The sequence below is a fragment of the Zalophus californianus genome, chromosome 9 (genome assembly GCF_009762305.2).
Source record: "Zalophus californianus isolate mZalCal1 chromosome 9, mZalCal1.pri.v2, whole genome shotgun sequence".
Classification (NCBI taxonomy): domain Eukaryota; kingdom Metazoa; phylum Chordata; class Mammalia; order Carnivora; family Otariidae; genus Zalophus; species Zalophus californianus.
In genome coordinates this window covers 2,811,222-2,830,668 of record NC_045603.1, presented here as the reverse complement: position 1 = coordinate 2,830,668, position 19,447 = coordinate 2,811,222, and the positions used below count along the sequence as shown (strand labels likewise).

Sequence of the window (19,447 nt, the reverse complement as noted above, 5' to 3'; positions counted from 1 at the left end):
CATTATGCAAAATGAAATAAGGGAGCCCCAGAAAGACAAATACTACACGATTCCACTTATATGATGTCCCTAAACTAGTCAGACTCCTAGGAACAGAGGTTTGCAGGAGGGAGACACGGGGAGGCATTGTTCAGTTGGTATGAAGTTTCCGTTGTGCGGGATGAGTTAGTTCTGGAGGTCCCCTGCACGGCGCGGGTCTGTAGTCAGCAATACTGGGCTTCACGCTTAAATATTTAACTTTAATTTTCAGAGAGTATCTTCACTGAATGTAGTATTCTTCGCTGGTGTTTATTTTCTTTTTGGCAGTTTAAAGCTATCACTTATTATATCTTAGTTTTCATTGTGTTTGTTGAAAAGTTGACAGTCATTTTAATAGGTGCTCTTTGAAGAAAACGTCTTTTTCTCTCATTAAGAAAAAACCCTTTGTTTATGATTATCAACAATTTTGCTATGATGTGTTTTGGTGGTGATATTGTTTTATTTTTTCCTGGTTGGAATCTGTAGGGCTTCTTGCTTCTGTGGCTTGATGTCTTTCTTCAACTTTGGAAAATCCCGAGCCAGTATCTTTTCAATTTTTCTTTCTGACTAATTCAATCTCTTACCTTCTTTTGGGACTCTGGCTATGTGTGTGTGAACATTTTCCTTGGGTTCTTTCCATTTTGTGCCTGTTCTTCTCTATTTCCCATGTTTTTGTACCTCTGTTATTTATTCTGGACATTTTATTTTGACATCTCTCTTCAATTTTATTAAACCTCTCTTCAGCTGTGTCTAATTTTCTCATAAACCCATCTACTCAATTTCATTTTCATAGTTGGACTTCTCAGTTTTAGAATTTCCATGTTTTAAAAAATGAGTTTCCATTTCCATACTGAAGTTTTCAGTTGTGTCCTTTGTCTCCTTGATCATTATGAAAACAGTTACTTAAAAGTATATGTCTAAAAAAAAAAAAGTATATGTCTGATAACTCCAGTGTTAGGGCCCCTGTGATTCTGTTTCTATTTTCTGTTATTTCTTTTGGTTCTGTTCATGTTGTCTTGACTCCTAAGTACAGCTTTGTGCAGTGGCAGTATCGTAGCCAATGAGGTTTATCCGAGGCACGATTATTGCTAATTGACTCCTGTGTACACTGGTTCTTGTGTGTCAGATGTTGTGTTTTTAAAGTCTGAAGAAATCAAGTGAGGCTTGGATGTTATCTTTTTCAGGGATAATTTTACATTTCTGTCAGTGGTTTTCAGCACTAGAGATCTGGGATCGCTTCAGTTCACGTCCGGGTGCTGAGATGATAACATGGAACCTATATTCCCCCAGAAGTCTGTCTATTTCCACTTCACCATGACTCCTCATTCAGCCCTTTGGTGTCCCAACCGAAGCCGGAGGGATTCACCAGGATGCATTCCTGTTGTCCCAGACCCACAGGGGTGTGAAAGCACAGCTCAGTCAGCCTCTCTATTACTCCCTCTGGTATCAACAGAGTGCCCCCAGGGGTAAAGAAGCTACAAGCATAGGCTTGGCTCTGTTTTCTTGCAGATCCTGGCCTGCTGCAAGTTTTTACTATCTTACTAGTTCTCTGATGGTTTTTTGTTTGTTTGTGTTTTTGTGTTTTTTTAGACAAAATTATAAAATACATATAATATGAAATTTATCATTTAACTATTTTTAAATGTACAGTTCAGTGGCACTAAGTATATCCATAATGGCATGAAAGCATCAGCACCATCCTTCTCCAGAACTCCTTTCATCTTAAAGAACTGAAACTCCATACCCCTTAAATGATGACCTCCCCTTCCCCCATTCCCCCAGCAACTGGAAACCACCATTCTACTTTCTGTCTCCCTGGTTTTGATGACGCTAAGTATCTCACTTAAGTGGAATCATACAATATTTGCCTCTTTGTGATTTGCTCATTTCATTTAGCATCGTGTTCTCAAGGTTTACCCATGGTGGAGCATGTGTCTGACTTTTCTTCTTTTTAAGGCTGAATAATATTCCATTGTATGCATATGCCATATTTTGTTTATGCATTCATCTGTCAATGAACTTGGTTTTTTACATTTTTTAGCTCTTGTGAATCATGCTGCTATGAACATGGGTGTACAAATCTCTCTCTCTCTCTTTTTTATTAAGTAGGCTACACGCCCAGCATGGAACCCAATGTAAAGCATAAACTCATGACCCTGAGATCAAGACCTGAGCTGAGATCTAGTTGGATGCTTAACTGACTGAGCCACCCAGGCCGCCCCTACTGTACAAATATCTCTTTAAGACCCTGCTTTAAATTATTTTGGAGATATACCCAGGAATGGAATTGATGGATCATATAGTAGCTCCATTTTTATTTCTATGAGGAACTGCCATTTTGCTGCATTAGCTGTACCATTTTACATTCCCACCAATGATGAACGAGGGTTCTGGTTTCTCTGCATCCTCTCCAATACTTGTTATATTCTGTTTTCTTGATAGGAGCTATCCTAATGGGTGTGAGTTAATATCCCACTCTAGTTATGATTTGCATTTCCTTAATGATCAGTGATGGTGAACATCTTTTCATGTGCTTATGACCATTTTTTTAAAGATTTTATTTATTTATTAGAGAGGGAGAATGAGAGAGAGAGAGAGCATGGGAGGGGGAGGGTCAGAGGGAGAAGCAGACTCCCTGCCGAGCAGGGAGCCCGATGTGGGACTGGATCCCAGGACTCCAGGATCATGACCTGAGCCAAAGGCAGTCGCTAAATCAACTGAGCCACCCAGGCGCCCCTGCTTATGACAATTTGTATGTCTTTGGAGCAATGTCTATTCAAGTCCTTAGCCCATTTTTTTTTAATTGAGTTTCCTGTTGTTGTTGTCTTTTAGGAGTTCTCTATATATTCTGGATATTAGTCCCTTATCAGATATATGATTTGCAAATACTTTCTCCCATTTTGTGGATTGCCTTTTTACTCTGTTGAGAGTGTCTTTTGGTGCACAACATTTTAGAATTTTTATGGAGTGTATTTTTTTTTTTTCTGTGCCTTTGGTATCATAGCCAAATCATTGTCAGATCCAGTGTCATGAAGATTTTGCCCTATGTTTTCTCTGTGTTTTCTCCTGAGAGTTTTGTAGTCTTAGGGCTTACATTTAGGTCCTGCATCCACTTTGAGATCATTTTTGTACATGGTGTGAGATGAGGGTCCAATTCATTTTATTGCTTATGGATATCTAGTTTTCCTAGTACCTCTTGTTGAAAAGACTGTCTTTCCCCCATTGAATGGTCTTGGCACCCTTGTCAAAAATCACTTGATCATATATGTGAGGGCTTCTTTTTGGGCTCTTGATTCTATTCCATTGGCCTACTTTGTTAAATTCACTTATTTGTTCCAAGAGTTTTTTGTGTGGAATCTTTAGGGTTTTCTACCTATGAGATTATACCATCTGCAGATGATTTTATTGTATTTTAGTTTAATTTTATTTAAAATTACAGAGATAATTTTACTTCTTCTTTTCCCATTTGAATATCTTTTATTTATATTTTCTTGCCTAATTGCTCTGGCTAGAACTTCTAGTACTCTGTTGAATGTACTCTGATGAACGTGGGCATCCTTGCCTTGTCCCTGATCTTAGTCTTTCACCATTAAGTATAAATTTGCTGTGGGTTTTTCATATATGGCTTTTATTATGTTGAGTGGAGGTAATTTCCTTCTCTTTCTAATTTTGGGAATATTTTTATCACCAAAGGGCTTTGAATTTTGTCAAATGCTTTTTCTGTATCATGAGATGATCATGTCTTTTTTTCACCCTTTATTCTGTTAATGTTGTGTATTACATTGATTATTTTCATATGTTGAACCATCTTTGGATTCCAGCAGCAAGCCTCTAAGTCTGGTTGGCAGATGTGTGGGAGATTCCCCTAGACATTTCTATAGGGTCCACCTGTTGAGGTATTAATTGTGTTCTTCACTGAACTGCATTTGAATTTAAAGTATAAAAATAATCATGGATAAAACTGCTAATGCCCTTGAATGAATCCTGGTAGTGATTCTCAATTCTGATGAACAGTTGTTGTATTCTGTGCCTCCAAACATTCATAGTAAAATGAAACTGTCAGTTTCACTCAAGAATGTCCTTAACGAAGCAGGAGAAACTGCTAGTTTTATTTAGTCTCAATCCTTGGGTACAGATGGTGTGACTATTTCGTGTGACCGATTGGGAAGTGCACGCCGAACACTCCTGCTTCACGCTGAATACAATGGCACTTGAGTTGTGAACTAAATTGGCTCCCATGTTCACGGAACACTGTCTTTTCTTGAAAGAACAACTGACAGACAAATTATGATCACTCACTCTTGTGTGCTCAGCAGACATTTTCTCAAAAATGAAAGAAGCGCGCTTGTCACTTCAAGGAAAACAACTGACAATATTAATTGTAATAATATTGATAAACTTTGAATTTTCAAATGAAAATTAGGATTTCATAACACTTGCATCTGCTACCGTGAGCTCGCCAGTGTCCCAGCGCTCTAAGACTTCTCTGATGAGATTAATGGTGCTATTAATAAATGTGAATTCTCGATACTGAATAATGAAATATATCGACATTTAGAAGATCTGCATGGCTCAGTGAAGTGACAGTTTCCAAGTGGTGAGTGCATGATGTTATAAAACCATGTGTGACTCAAAGACCCACTCAGAGTGCAAGATGCAAGAGATTTTGATCTGGTTCTGGTCAGGACGAACATGGCCCTGTTTGGTTTCTTGTTTCTTGAAGCTCCTGAATTGATGGTAATGTGCAGCTAGGGTGAGAGCCACTGCCTTAGCCTACCTTTTAATTTTAAAAATTAGATAAACTGAAGCCCAGTAAGAAGAAGGGCTTGCCTGAGCTTGCACATGAGCTAAGGCAGGGCTGAGAGGGCTGAGGTTCCGGGCTCATCATCAGTAATTCTGGGGAATAAGAGAAGGGCAGCCCCTGCTTCTTACTGAGCCTCAGAGGGAGGCTCTGATGGGGCTCAGGGGTGCTGCAGGTGGGACGAGCTGGGGCCTGACACTCGGGGCAGGCAGAGCAGGAGGGCCCAGGTGGGAGACAGACCTTATCTCTCTCGGCAGGACTGGATTCTCTGGCTCATCTTAAGGGGTGGGTGGGACGTGGCACCCATGTGGCCAGGGCGGGGGTGGGGGCGTTCAAGGAACACTGAGGCCGCAGAGCTGAGCCCCGAGTTGAAGCCTGAGGCTGGTCTTAGAATCAGCGCAGGGAGAAGATGGGACAGGTGTGAGAAAAGGGACATCTGTGCCCAGGGCTGGAAGTGTCCTTTCTGAAGCCAGGCAGCCCTGGTCTTCAAAGGTGAATTGATGTGTCAGGGGCCCCCATTTTCCCTCCCCATCACAGAACAGCTCTCACCAGAAGCTTTAAGTGGCAAAGCCTTGAACATGGTCTCGAATATTTTATTTAACCATGAAACAGCGCTGGGCCCTTACATGGCTGACGAGGAAAATGGGAGCTCAGAGGCATCCAGGGATTGTCTGGCAAGCGGCAGAACCTGGACGCGAAACCAGGTCCACCCAGGCCCCAAACTGCCCCGCGGCCCGTGCACCTCCTCCCTTCCAGCCAGCTGTCAGATGGCGGTGGCTTGATTGGAAACTGAGCGGCGAGTGCTTTCAGAAGTGGCTGCTGGTGGTTATTTTGGGGACATTGGGATGTAGCTGGGCTTTAAGTGTCCAAAATATCTTCCATGAGACCAGGCCAGGGCCTGAAGCTCTGAGCCCTGGATTTCCTCTGAGCCCAGCCTTGATGAGGGCTCCGGGCGCCCTCAGGCAAAGCGACACCCACCCGAGGAGCCTGGCTGGGTGAAGGCTCTCAGCCCCTGGCTGGTAGTCTGCAGCTAAACTTCCTCTTGTGGGCGCGTTAAAGCATTGATCACATCATGGTCTGGCCATACCTTCCATCTGCTGCAAATAAGTGCGGTATAATTCTATTTTGTGGACAAAGGGCCTAGCGATGCAGCTGACAGGGGGCGAGGGAATGAGGGGGGATGCTAAATGCTAAGAGCCTTGATTCCATCTGTGGAGGGCATGTATCCCAATGAAACATGCGAAAACCTTCCGGGTCCTGCGACCCAGCGCCTCCACACGGGGCCACCTCTTCACCCAGCGGGGTCTCCTGCTGGTGCCTGCTTTTGAATCCAAGTCTCTACCTGTTGGCTGTGTGACCTTGGGCAGCGAGTTAAGCTCCATGAGCCTCCTCAGATCCTAGGAGGATGAACTGTGCACATGGCCTCTGCCTGGTGTTCGGAGTGCTGCGGGAGACTGGGCTGTCTTTCCTCATCCTGCAACTCATGGAGCCCTGCTCAGGTCTGTCCCATGGATTGAAGTTTTGAGGGAACTCCTGAGCGCAGGGTAGGTGGTAGGTGCCGAGAGGTCTAGAAAATCGGCAGTTGAAAGCTTTGCTTCCTTTCCAACGTTACTGGATGCAATGGAAAATGCCCTGCTTGGAGGGGATGAGTGTTGGTATGGTCAGTAGAATGACACCCCTGAAGGAGTCCATGTCCTCACGCCTGGACCCCATGAACTTGCTTTCACAGGACAAAGGGGAATTATGGTAACGGATGGAATTGGAGTTGCCAGCCAGCTGACCCTAGATGGGATTCCCCAGCTAGGTCCATGCAACCAAGATCCTAATAAGAGAGAGGGTCAGGGTCAGAGAGAGATGCACGGAGACTCCACCTGCTCTTGCTGGTTTTGAGGATGGAAGGGGCCAGCAGCAAGGAATGAGGGTGCCTCCTGAACCTGGAAAAGGCAAAGAAAGGGATCGTCCCCGGGAGCCTCCAGAGGGAAGGCAGCCCTGCCAGCAACTTGACGTGAGCCCCGTGAGACCCATTTCTCACTTCTCACTTCTCATTTCTCACGTGTGTGTGTTATTGCAACAAGAGGAACTGACCCATCCGGGGGGGCTCCCCTGCTGCCCCAGGAGGGGTGCTGATGTGCAGTGGGTGTGCGTGTGCCCTGGGCTTGACAAAGGGGCACTGGCACAAATACTCGGCTGCCGCCAATGCCTGCTTCCCCAAGAGCAGCCCGCAAGTGCCTGCTGAGCCGTCCATTCCACCCGTGGGGTTTACAGGTGAGGCAGCTGGAAGCGAGCTGGCCAGGTGCCTCTTGCGGCCCCCAGCTCTAGCGTGGTGGCTCTGTCCCCACAGCGTCCCCTTTCTGCAGGGCTGTGTGCTGGTCAGAAAGCTCTGTGAGGGCTCCCAGGAGGAAAGGCCACTGTCCGCCTGGAGCCTTCTGGAGAGGCCTCCTGGGGAGGGACGGGGGCGGGAAGAGGAATCTCGAGGGGGAAGACCTGTGAGACGCAGTACTGGAGTTGTCCCGGAGGGAGGCTCCCAGACCGCCGGCCGCCCGCTTCCTCTGGCCCCGAGATCCCCGAAGCCAGGAGAAACACACAGCAGAGGAAGTCAGAAAAGCAAGGGCTTCCGTGCCTTCTTATTCAATAACATTAAACCACAATTATTCATGTTGAAGAAAAACTTTTTGCTGACCGTGGGCTTGACGAGGACTGTAATTATGGGGGCATCAGATGCCACAAATGTTTAGAATCCTTTCTCAAGGGTTTTCCTTACCCTGCCTTTCCGATCCAAACCAGGCCAGTGTACACACGCATACACCTCACACACATGGGCACACTCAGTCACACTCACACGTGTGCTTACACACACGCGCATGCGCACACTGGCACACGAGTCACGCTCACACGTGCACACACTCATGCATGTGCTCACATTCACACACACATGCACACAAACACAAGGCATCAGGCACACACGTGTACACTTGTGCATGCGCACACACACATGCACACAGCACTCACACACACATGCACACATACCTGTACACACGTAGCCTGACCATGGGGTCTGGTCATGACCCAGCAGAGCCCTTTCAAGGGGCACCCAGGGCTGCACAGCCACACTGTGTCACTGATCTCAGGGCCCCAGAAGTGAGGAGAGGGGACTGAGATGCCCAGTGGGCTGCCATCCTCAGGGGCCAGGACGCCCAAGCAAGCTTTGGCCAGTGCAGGACCACAGGCATATGCTTGTCTGCACTTTCTTGGTCAGATCCATGAGCTGGTCCCCTGTGGAAACCCCATCAGCTGCGCTGAGTGCTCTTGGTGCTGCAGCATCAGGAGCCAGCATGCAGGACGCAGGAACCCTCTCCCAGCAAGGACAGGCTGCCGGGTGCTAAGGGACTCTAGAGCTTCCTGGAGGCAGGGGAGTCGTGCTGGTGAATGAGGAGGGACTATGGGCACAGCTCCAGGCCTGTGAGCATCTCCCCATGCCCAGGGTGAAGGGAGTCCCCCACTCATGTGGTCCTGCGTCTCCTCCAGGCCACGCACAGCAGAGCCTTCAAACCCAGCTCTGGGTGCGGGGCAGGAGCAGTGGTCGGTGATGCTGGATCCATAGGGCCTGAGGGTTGCAGGGGGGTCAGACAGGCCGCAGTCCGGTGCCTCCTGCCAGGGCCCACCCTCCGAGCTCCCTGTGAGTTCTCAGCCTCAGTGCCAAGAGTAGAGGTGACTTCTGGGGAAAGGACAGATGCACATTGGTATCCTAAGGTCTTCACCTGGAGAGAGGATTCCTGGCACATCAATGAAGGGGCACTAGGGTTGGGAGCCCTGGTCCCGGAGACCTTGAGTGTCTCCTCATGGCACTTAGGATGAAAGACAGCATCCTTGCGTGGCCCTGAGACCTGCTGGGTGTAGTGCAACCCTGTCTCCGGCCTCATCCCCCACCTCAGCCAGTGCTCCCTGCTCCCCAGTAGTGCTGGCTGTCCCTGGTGGGTGGTGGTCCCCCCAACCACAGGACCTGTGCACATCTTGTTTGCACTCCCTTTTTCCTCTTGGTCTCAGAACTCCTCTCCACTCCTTGGGTCTCCACTCAAACATGACTTCCTTAGGAACATTTTCCACCCCTGACTTGGCCACCCCCACCCCCAGATGTCCTTCCCAGAGCCCTGTCTCTGTTAACACTTGACATCTGTTTGCACTTTGATCAGACTGGCATCTGGTTCCCTTCCTAACCTATGAAGTTCCACGAGAAAGGGACACGGCTTGCTTTGTCATTTCACCCTGTGTGTCTAGGTGGAAGGGCAGCCATCAGCACTGTAGCTTCTGGAGGACCCCTGGGTGCTGCACCAGTTTGGAGTGCCTTACATAAATTGCCTCACCAACTTGGCAAAGCAAACCCCTGGGCAGGTGCCATTATAATCTCCATTCCACAGAAGAGAAGAAGGAGGCACATTTTGGCTAGGCAGGATATCTGAGGTCAAACCTGGTAAACTGAGGCACGGCAGAGCTAAGCAGGATATCTGAGGTCAAACTTGGTAAACTGAGGCACGGCTGAGCTAAGCAGGATATCCGAGGTCAAACCTGGTAAACTGAGGCATGCCAGAGCTAAGCAGGGTATCTGAGGTCAACCCTGTAAACCGAGGCACAGCAGGGCTAAGCAGGGTATCTGAGGCAAACCTGGTAAACTGAGGCACGACAGGGCTAAGCAGGGTATCTGAGGCAAACCTGGTAAACTGAGGCACGACAGGGCTAAGCAGGGTAACTGAGGTCAAACCTGGTAAACTGAGGCACGGCAGGGCTAAGCAGGTACCTGAGGTCAAACCTGGTAAACCGAGGCACGGCAGGGCTAAGCAGGGTATCTGAGGTCAAACCTGGTAAACCGAGGCACGGCAGGGCTAAGCAGGGTATCTGAGGTCAAACCTGGTAAACCGAGGCACGGCAGGGCTAAGCAGGGTACCTGAGGTCAAATCTGGTAAACCGAGGCACAGCAGGGCTAAGCAGGGTACCTGAGGTCAAACCTGGCAAACCGAGGCATGGCAGGGCTAAGCAGGGTACCTGAGGTTGTCCACAAGAAGCGTCACAGCTGGGATGTGACGTGCAGTGGCCTGGCTCCACGTGATGCTGTCCCATGCAGCTCCTCCATCTGTGTGCGGCTAGTTGAGTTTAAGTCGATTAAAATGCAATTTTAATTTAAAAAAATTTCTCAGGTACACCTGCCGCATTTCAAGTGCCTTGTAGCCATGGGAGGCTTGTGGCTGCGCCTTTGGACAGCCCCGATCTGGACCAGGTCCACCACCGTGGAACGTTCCCTGCAGACGCTGCTCTAGGGTCTGCACCTCAACCTTGAATCTGATGTGGAACGAATGAAGGGCAGGCTCCCAAGTGCCTCACCCCAGTCCCGAGCTGCACACCTCGGAAGGGGCTGGCCAGCCCTTGCGGGGGTTGCTGGACTTAGTTCTGGCGCACAGGCCTCCCCGTCTGCAGCCGCTAAAGCCGACGCGCGGAAGCTGGCAGGAGCCTCCTGCTACCTCTGCAGCAGGGCCAGCAAACTTGCTAAAGGGCCGGACAGTAAGATTCAGTCTTTCCGTGCTGCCCATGGCCCAGGTCACTGTTTCTCTTCCTTCTCTCCCCCTCCCTCCGCCTCCTCCCTCTTCTGCGTCCAACCACGTAAGCCATTCTTAGCTCAGGGGTGGTATAAGAGCAGCCGGTGGCCTGCTTGCGGCCTGTGGGACACGGCCCGTGGGACGTGGCCCGCTCTGGTCTGCTCTAGGGTCTGGGGCTGAGCGATGCCTGCTTCTTCCTGGATCATGGCTGGGGGTTGCTCTCTGGCTGTCGGGCCCACTCTCTCTGGGGTGGGCCCCTTCCTCCTGTGGCCTGCATCCAGGATCCCGTATGACCTCCTGGGCTCAGCTCCGTGGGTGGGAGCGGGGGCTTCAGAGCCACTGCCCATGGGCCCCTCACGGGGCTCGAAGCTCCCCTGGAGTGTGCGCTCCCTCCCTCCACCAACAATCCTGCCACTCAAATGTCAGTTTTGTGGATACAGATCAGCCTATTCAGCCTTGGCTGCCTTTCACCTCTTGTGATTTTGGCTGAGAACGTTGTGTTTCTCGTAGAGTCAGTGACCATCCAGCCCAGTGGTCAGGATCAACTTGACCCGCAGAGCCCTTGAGGCTGGGAGCCTTTCCAGCGCTCATGTCCCTTATGATGTCTGCGGAGCTCTGCAGGACCCCGCGGGCTCCGCGAAGGACAGCTCGGTCCCCTCCAGCCTGCGTGCTGATAAACCCCTGCTGCGTGCGGAGTGGTGCTGCTCTGCGTTCTGGTCCTGTCTCCTCCCCATCAGTGGGGCCGTGATGCACAGCCTCCTGCCGCCCTGTGTCCTGTGTGCCCCTCGCTTGTCTTCAGCTACCTTTCGCCTGTGGGTCTCGACAACCATCAGCCCCACGAAAGCTGCCTGATGCTCACCGCCTGTTTCCCAGCACCTCTGCTCTCGGCTCACTCCGCTGCCGTTCTGCTGGGGGATCTGAGGGAAGATGCCCAGAACCAGGAAGGTGCAGACTTTTGGGATGGGAGGCTGGTGACTTGGATGGCAGGCTTCCGTGTGCAGCGGGCAGGTCCCTGCTGTGATGTCACAGCTAAGGGCACAGGCTTTGCAGGCAGACAGAGGCGAGATTGAAGCTCATTTGCCCCTTCACTTGCTGTGGCCTGTGGGGGAAACCCAAACCTCTCTCAATCTCCTTTGTAAAAGGGGAATGATTCTACCATCTATGTCGGGGGTGCGAGCACCTCAATCAGTCCTTGAAACAGAGGGGCTCCCCGCCCTCAATTTTCCCACACCCCGTTCTGCCTGTGACGGTCCCACCTGACACCCTATCAGTCTGCGTGCTGCCAGCCCAGTGCACACCACATGTGGACCACGCTCTAGGCTGGGCCTGATGTCAGGTGCTAGAAGGTTCCCCGTGGGTACGATGCCGTGCCTGCCAGCAAGGAGTTCACTGTCCCTTGGGGGAGATACAGTGCTGGTGCAGATAAAGGCCACCCGCCGTCGCCTGGCTTCTCTGAGCAGAGCTGAGGTAGAGCTCTTATGAACTGTGTTTTATGAAAGGACGCTGCAGCCGGGGTCAGGCAGGACGTAGGGAGGGATGTAGGGAGGGTAGGGGAGCCAGTAAGATGAGCTTGTGTTATCGGCGGAGCAAGGCTGACTGCTCCTGGGGGGGAGCATGCCCTCCAGAAGCCTCGTAACCGCGTCCCTGGCCGTCCCCAGGGAGGGGGAGAGTTTGATCCCTTGGTTAAGAGTTCCCGACCTGCAGCTCTGGATGGGGTCCCTCAGTGGCATCAGCTGGGAAGCCATCCGCTCATTCATCCCAACGTTCAGGGATGCCCCCTCGGGTACCCCCAGAGTTCGGGACCCGGAGGTGTACGACAAACCAGACGTCGATGTTCTTGACTCAGGGGCTCCCAGAAGCCCCCACCTGCACTGGGGACAGCCCAGCTGCCTACAACATCTAGCCCCCCGCCCCATGGGCTGGCCCAAAGGAGGTTTCCATCTGGCTGGGGCTTCTCAGGGATTTGGACCCTGCTTGCCATTGCTCACGTTCTGGAGCAACAAGTGTTCAGCCCTTGAGCTTGAGATTCTGGGGTGTGTTGGCTCCCTCCCACCTGGGTGTGGCCACTCTAATCAGGGGTGGGTTTGGAGTGACTGTTAGTTCTGGCTGTGTCCGTCACCTGCAGCGTCCTCATGAAGTCTCCGTGGGCCTCGCTTGACCTCAGCCCATGGATGGGGCTTAGTTCTGCCCAGACTGTGCCCCCTGGGCCGGCTCTCAGCCTCCTGCCTTCACTGTCGGATCCTGAAGCAGGCCCAGACTGGACTCCATCCTGGGTGGGTGGCTTCCCGACCCTTCCCCACACAGTGACGGGGGCTCCCTGCTCAGTGGGCTCAGGGGGACTACAGCCCCTGGCTGTGTCATGGTAGGTACCTGGGGTCAGCGCGTCCCTCTGCCTCTTCCCACCTGAGTGGCTGGACGGGTGCTGAACCCTTCTGACTAGTTTGTTTTCAGACCCGTGGATTTGTGGATAGTAATGTTTGCTTAGTGGTACCTCCCCAGCTTTCCTGAAATAACACACGAAGGACAGGGTCATCGCAGAGCAGGGGTTCGGGAAAGGCTCTTTCACCTGGCGGGCTCAACCTTTTCTCCAGTGGCCCTCAGCCAGCTCAGCGGGCTCTGCTAGTGTGTGATCTGGGGACACAGAGGAAATGCAGACATTCCCCAGAGAGGAGAAAGTGTCAGATGAGAATGCACTTTTCCATCTTGCCTTGAGTTTTTAATAGAAACACTTGTCTGCTTCGATCTCGTGCACCAGGGAAGTGTATGGAGTGAACCCAACTGGGAGGGCATCTCAGGGGGGCCGGAGCACCGTTTCCAGGTCTGTCTGCTCCCCGAAGTTTCTGGAGAGGCCGGGAAAACAGCCTGTGGCACGGGGTGACCCTGGCTCCCGCTCAGCCCCCAGCACACGGGGGATCTGCTGTCGGGGCCTTCAGAGGCCCTGGGGACAGACATTGTCCTGTGACTTGGGCTTCCCTACCTGCCCTGCCCTGCTCGTGCGGCTCCTCATTTCCTAATATAGCCCCAAAATAGCAGATTTTAACACTGCTGTCCCTGGAGACGATCCATTTGAGCCTGCCTCTTTCGGCCCATCATAGGCCGTCCCCACCTTGCTGGTGTTTGCAGTGACTTCTAAATTACTGCACAGATGTGGCCTCATGTGCCCATTGTTGGGGGCTTGGTGTGCCCTCCAAGGCCCTGACCACACTGTGACCCGGACGCTCTTGCAGGACAGAGATGCATCCTTGCTGGTCCATGCTCCTTGCAGCTCTGGGACTGGCTGGGAGGTCACTGGTGTCCCTGTGGGTCTCCTAGAGGTATCGCGGAATGGGTGTCTTCCCTCACACAGCTGCTCTCCGCGCTGCTCCCCTGTCCTAGCTCGGGCTGCTCTACCACACTCCGTGGATCGGGACGCTTGGGGAGCAAACACTCTCTCTCACAGGTCTGGAGACGGGAAGCCGAGGTCAGCGTGCCGGGTGTCGGGTCTGGGGTAGGGTCCTCTCTCTGGTTTGTAGACATTCTTCCGTCTTCCTGCTGTGTCTTCACGCGGCCAAGAGAGTCTCTTCCTCTCTCTTTAGGGCACTAATCCCATTGTGGGGGTCACTCTCATGCCCTCATCTAAACCAGTCACCCCAGAGGCCCCACATCCTAATACCATCCTATTGGGGGTTAGGGTTTTAGCGTATGAATGTGGGGAGCGGAAACACCCATAACACCCCTCCACTCCCCACCTCTTTATGTGGGTGAGGACCAGCGGTAACCTTCTCTAACTTTGGTTGCTGGCAGGCTGACGGGACTCTTAGTGGATGTAGTTGGGATGCCATAACCGGCAACGCTGCCCCAAGCCTGTTGAACTGAGCAACGGCACCTTTCTCCTCCACGCCCACCACGGCCTCCCTTCTTAACCCCATCTTGCATTTCATAATGTGGGCATGCAGACTGCGTCTCGCTGCTGCTGGTCCTCCTGCATGCACTGGGTTCCAGAAGCTTCTCCATTGTTCTCCATGGCATAGAGCCGATTCCAGCTTTTCCTTTTGAAAAGGCAGGAGGATATTAATTCTGAGTTCTGATTTTATTCAATGAACCTTGACTTCTTATCTATAAAAGCATATAAGAGTATCTCCCCTGCAGAATGCTTGTGAGGACCACGCGCTTGGACCCCCAGGAAAGGAGCGGCCGGGAGCGTGATGCACACATCTCCCTGCGTATCTCCCCGTGCATCATGCCCCTGCCATACTGTCATCATGCTGTGCGCACTGCATATATTTTTTATGACTTATAGTCAATATGGCAAAGTGAATTGATATGGGATGCCTCCCACTGCTTCAACCATGCAGAAATGACGGATAAAATATAACAAAAAATTGTAAATTTGTGTGGAACCTGAAAGCAAGGGGAAGCATTGATACCAGAAGTAGATGGGGCTCAGAATCAGACTGGAGGATGTGAGTCCAAGCGCCAACGTTGGAAGGTGGGCTGGGGAGAGCAGGCGCCGAGTTCCCATCATAGGGTCGGGCTCTGAACCACCAGGTGGGCAACTGCTCTATGCTGTAGGTTCCTGATTTTGGAAGGACAACCCTGTGATGCAATGGAGCCCATATTCATACCACAGAAGCCCTGAGGCAGGAAGTCTGGATTGGGTCTGGGAAAAACATGTCCAGTATGGTTGGAAGCCGCTTGTCTCCAACAGATGCAAATGCCAAACTACTGTGCAGGGTTGCCTCCACCGCCTGTATACTTGGGGACCCCCCTCCCAGAAAACAGTTCTTATGGAAGACGCACTTGGTAAAAATACAGAGGACACACAACACAGTAGAGAATTCGCATTCCAGATTGCTCTATCATCTGAAGATTTAAAAATAGGCATGTTTAGGTTTTTCGGCAAGCTTAGCATTTCAAGACTACATTGGCAAACATAGAGCGTTGCAGAGAACCTGAACAGATAGTTTTAAAAAAAAAAAGAACCAGAGGGAAATCCTAAAATGTAAAATACAGTCGTTGAAAGAAGAAAAGAGGTATCGATAGCCTCCATTCCTAAGGTGGTTGTCTCAGGCATAGACATGTTTTGCTGCTTCCAGCCCTTGGAAATATAAGGAAGGAAAGATTTGACAAAGCTGTCGTCGGTTCCCTCCATTGGGAGTCTGTGATCTATTGAGGGAGAGGGGTCTTGGAAAATGAAAACAACATGGGACGTTTGGGCAGAGCTTACCCCAGCTGGGCACGGGGCTAAGCCTCTTACGAGCATCGGGCTCATTTAGTTCTGCCAGCAGCCCTTCTGAGGAGGTCAGCTCTTACCTGCACTACAGGTGGAGAAGCTGAGGCTCTGGGAGGAGGTGCTGTGGTTCCTTGCTTGGATTGGTGGTGCGGAGCTGAAGCCTGGGTCCGCACACAGACGGCTTGTGGTCTGACCGTGACCGTGTTTTCCGTCCCCAGCTGGGTCAGTTCGCCAGAGTTGTGAAGGTCGGTTTCCTGAGTGATGAAGTTGGTGTCAGTTAAACTGTTTTGTGAAGGCATTTATTTATTTAGTGTTTGGCGTCCGTTTCCTTTGGCTAGCTCTCTGACCGCAGTACTTGCCTCTGCCTTTGAGCCCTTGCATTTGTCAGGGTCAATCATGGTGTCTCTCCTATCTCCACGTCTCCCTTTTGGGTGGTATGGCTGACTTTCAACGAGAAGCCTCCGTCCCCAAGGGCAGATCCTAGGACAGAAATTCGTGCCTGACAGCAGTTTCTGGTGGTCACCCGATGCTCCAGGGACTCTGCCTGGCTTGCCAGAGGACCGGGTGAGATGCCTGTACGGTGGCATCCATTATGCGGATTGATTAGACTTCAGGGAGCAGATCAGGAATGCATGAGGCATAACAATTGATGGAGTTAATTGTAATTAATGACTAAGAAGCTCTTTAGGAATTCAAGATTAATTAAAAAAGACACCTAGAAGGGTACAAAACAGACCCAACCATCTTTAAATGCTTCTCATATAATACATATTTATTAGAAGTAGGTTTTTTTTTCCCTCCAGATGTGCTTGTGGAAGAATAAATGAGAAAAATGTTCCTAAAATATCTCTAAGTACAACCCCCTCCCCACCAAAGGGAGAGAAAAGGGTAGGAGTCGCAGGCGCATGCAAATACGCCATGAAGGATGTAGTGGTTTCATTCCGCTGGGAATCGGGCAAGTTGATCATCCGACAAATTGCTCTAAGTTTGGTGACTTGGGGTACAGTGGTAGCTTCCCTTCCTAGGCATGCTGGGCCTCTTATTTCAAAAAGGAAAGAGATCATTTAAGTTTGGAGAAGGTGAAGGAAGTCCAGACGGCTCTAGGGAGAACTGTGCTAACAATCTAAGGTGTGGGAGAAAAGATTAGCGATCTCTACCGTAGCGGTCACGGTGGTTTCAAGGCCAAATCTTCGCTAGGCCAGCCATCCGGAGACACGCCCTGTGCCCGTCCTGCAAGCCTGGGCGGGCTCTGTGACCCATGGCAGGAGAATATGGCGGGAGCGGCCAGTGTTCCTGCACAGTCCCTCAAAGCCTGCTAACTTCCATTCCTCTCTGGAAGCGCAGGCCACTGTGTTGTGAGGAAGTCCGGCCAGCCACCTGGGAGGCCTGAGGTCTGGCCTCCGGGCCACGGAGCCACCAGGCCGCCCTGAGTGACCACATGCCACAGAGAGAGGAGCTCACTGCTGGTGGGCTCTGCCCAAAGTACGGATGTGTAAGCAAGGAGAAAGCGTGTTGGTGGATTCAGTCTTGTGGCTGATGGATAAGTAGATAATCGCAATAGGTGGAAGGAAATCGGAGAAACAGTGAAATGAGGCATGTGGGAAACTCCCTTCCTATCCAAACACATGTCAACGTGTTGAAATGTAAGTTAATAGTTATTGTTTATTTAATAAATAAAGCACTCTATTTAAAAAGGATGTGGATGTAATAGCCACAGCACTGGGAGTCCCTAGGTGTCAGGGAGAAGAGGGCTCCTGGAGCCCGCCTGGGCCTCAGGCAGGGGATCCGGCAGGTGCCTGAGGGGCTGGGGTTTCATGCCTCCTTTGGGTCTGGAGTGAGGACCTGAGGACCCGGTATTTAAAAGAGATTCTAGCCTGGGCTTGCTGCAAACAGCTCAGGGCAGGGTAGGATCTCTCGATTTAGGAGAGGAAGCAGAACACCCTGCAGGTGGCCAGGAGAAGCAGACCAGGACCCAGCTGCCTTCGGCGGACGCGCTTCTCCCCGGAGTGCCGGACCCAGCGGACGGCGTGGGAATCTGAATGCACACAGCACCGCAGTGCAAAGCCCTGCGAGGGGGACTCACGGTCCCAACTGAAACACTGTGGACGCCGTGAACTCATGAAACCCTTCTAAAACACCGTTGTCGCATGGAAGCATCTTCAGATTCCAGGAAGCAGCGGAACTATGGTGGATGAGAACTGCAGGGAGACGAGCCGGCGTAACCAGGTGCAAAGCACAGAGAAAACCCCCCACGATGAGGGGCCGCCGGCAGCGAGCGCTGGAGGATTCACCCCCGAGGAACTCAGACGATAGGACATCCTCACGGGGCTTTCGCGTAAGCACGGTTCAAAAATGGTCAAAGAGATCAATGGTCAAAGAGGCAGAATTCATAAAGTGACAAGAGGGCATATTAAAAACAAAAGGACGTCACTAAAGATAGAAAAGATGGAATAGTAGCATTGGGAAATCTAGCCAAACAGCAACCTTTAAAAAACTCTGTTAATGGATATTTTGTATGAAAGGCGCCACACCTCCACAGAGAGAGATGGTGCCTGGGAAGGTTCACGTGAGCACAGAGACCCAGGAGGCAGCTCAGAGGGGAAATCAGGGCACACGGGCTCCGCCACAGCCACCGTGCCTCACGTGTCCTTGAGCGTGGCTCTCTCATGGAATCCCAGCCCCACGTTTATACGTGGGTCCCTCTACCCTCGGCCACACGCTAGCCCTTTCATGTTGCATTTCTTTCCTGTGTGAATGTGAGGCTTTTCTTTCTTGTCTTGAGTTTGCCTTCTAACATATTTTTTTTCTTGTTCGGATTTATTCTGTATATATTTTTGGAGTAGGGAGAGAGGCTTTAGCTCAGTTTATCCCTTTTTGGCCCAGGTTCCTAGCAGAAATCATCTGAGCTTCTCTGTCCAGCACGGAAACCATGATAAGCTGCATGAGGCCACGTACACTCAAATTTAAATTAATCAGAATGAAACAAAATAAAAAGAAATCCAGTGTCTCATTTGCCCCGGCCCGATAGCAGGTGCCCGATGACCACCTGTGGCACGTGGCTGCCGTGCTGGAGAGTGCAGAAGCAGAACGTCCCATCACTGCAGACATTCCGTTGAGGGGCTTTGCCCCAGAAGGTCCAGGAAGACCCAACAGGGAAGTCACGGGACGGAATCTGGACTCACCATAAAGAGGCTCCTGCAGAGGGGCGGCGGACTCCCTGCCACAATGTGGGGGATGTGCCCTGCCCGGGGCTGCGGGGAGATTCTTGCTTGGGCCGGAAGCACAGGGAAAGTGGGTCGAATGCACTCTTGGTAGGTCCGAGGCCCCAGTCGTGGCCGAGGACGGAGCGGGGAGCCGAGAGAAGGAAGTCGGAGCAGCTGCTTGGCCCTCCTGCCCTCCTGGTGAGTGGGAAATTCTGCATCTGTAGGATCTGGGCACTGGGAACTCAGGGAGCTATTTCCAGATGTTGCTAAATTACACCACAACCCACAGCACCAGATTGCAACAACACGGGTTCACTTATATGCACACAGATCTTGACATGAACTGCATTTCAAAATTAAGCAGAAACAGGGAACTGCAACAGCGTCTGGTCGTTGTGATAAAGAACAGGGGAGCCGAGCTCCCTGTTTCAGCCGAGCTTGAGCGGCCGGTGGGAGCAGTTCGCCTTTACAAAGCGAGCGGGATGCTGTGGCTCTGGGAGACCATCCCCCGGCCAGGCTGCGGTGGCGAGGACAGAAGCTCCTCCGGGTGACGGGAGCAGAGCAAGGTCGGAGCACCGGGTGTCCTCAGTTTGCCGGAGAAGCTTGGAAAATCAGTCAACGTGGCCCG

The 19,447-nt window shown here is 51.2% G+C and overlaps 1 pseudogene; it reads left to right on the top strand.

The window, feature by feature from the left end:
• The first annotated feature begins 1,049 nt into the window (after positions 1-1,049).
• Positions 1,050-1,236, top strand: LOC113923326 (annotated as a pseudogene).
• Positions 1,237-19,447: the final 18,211 nt, after the last annotated feature.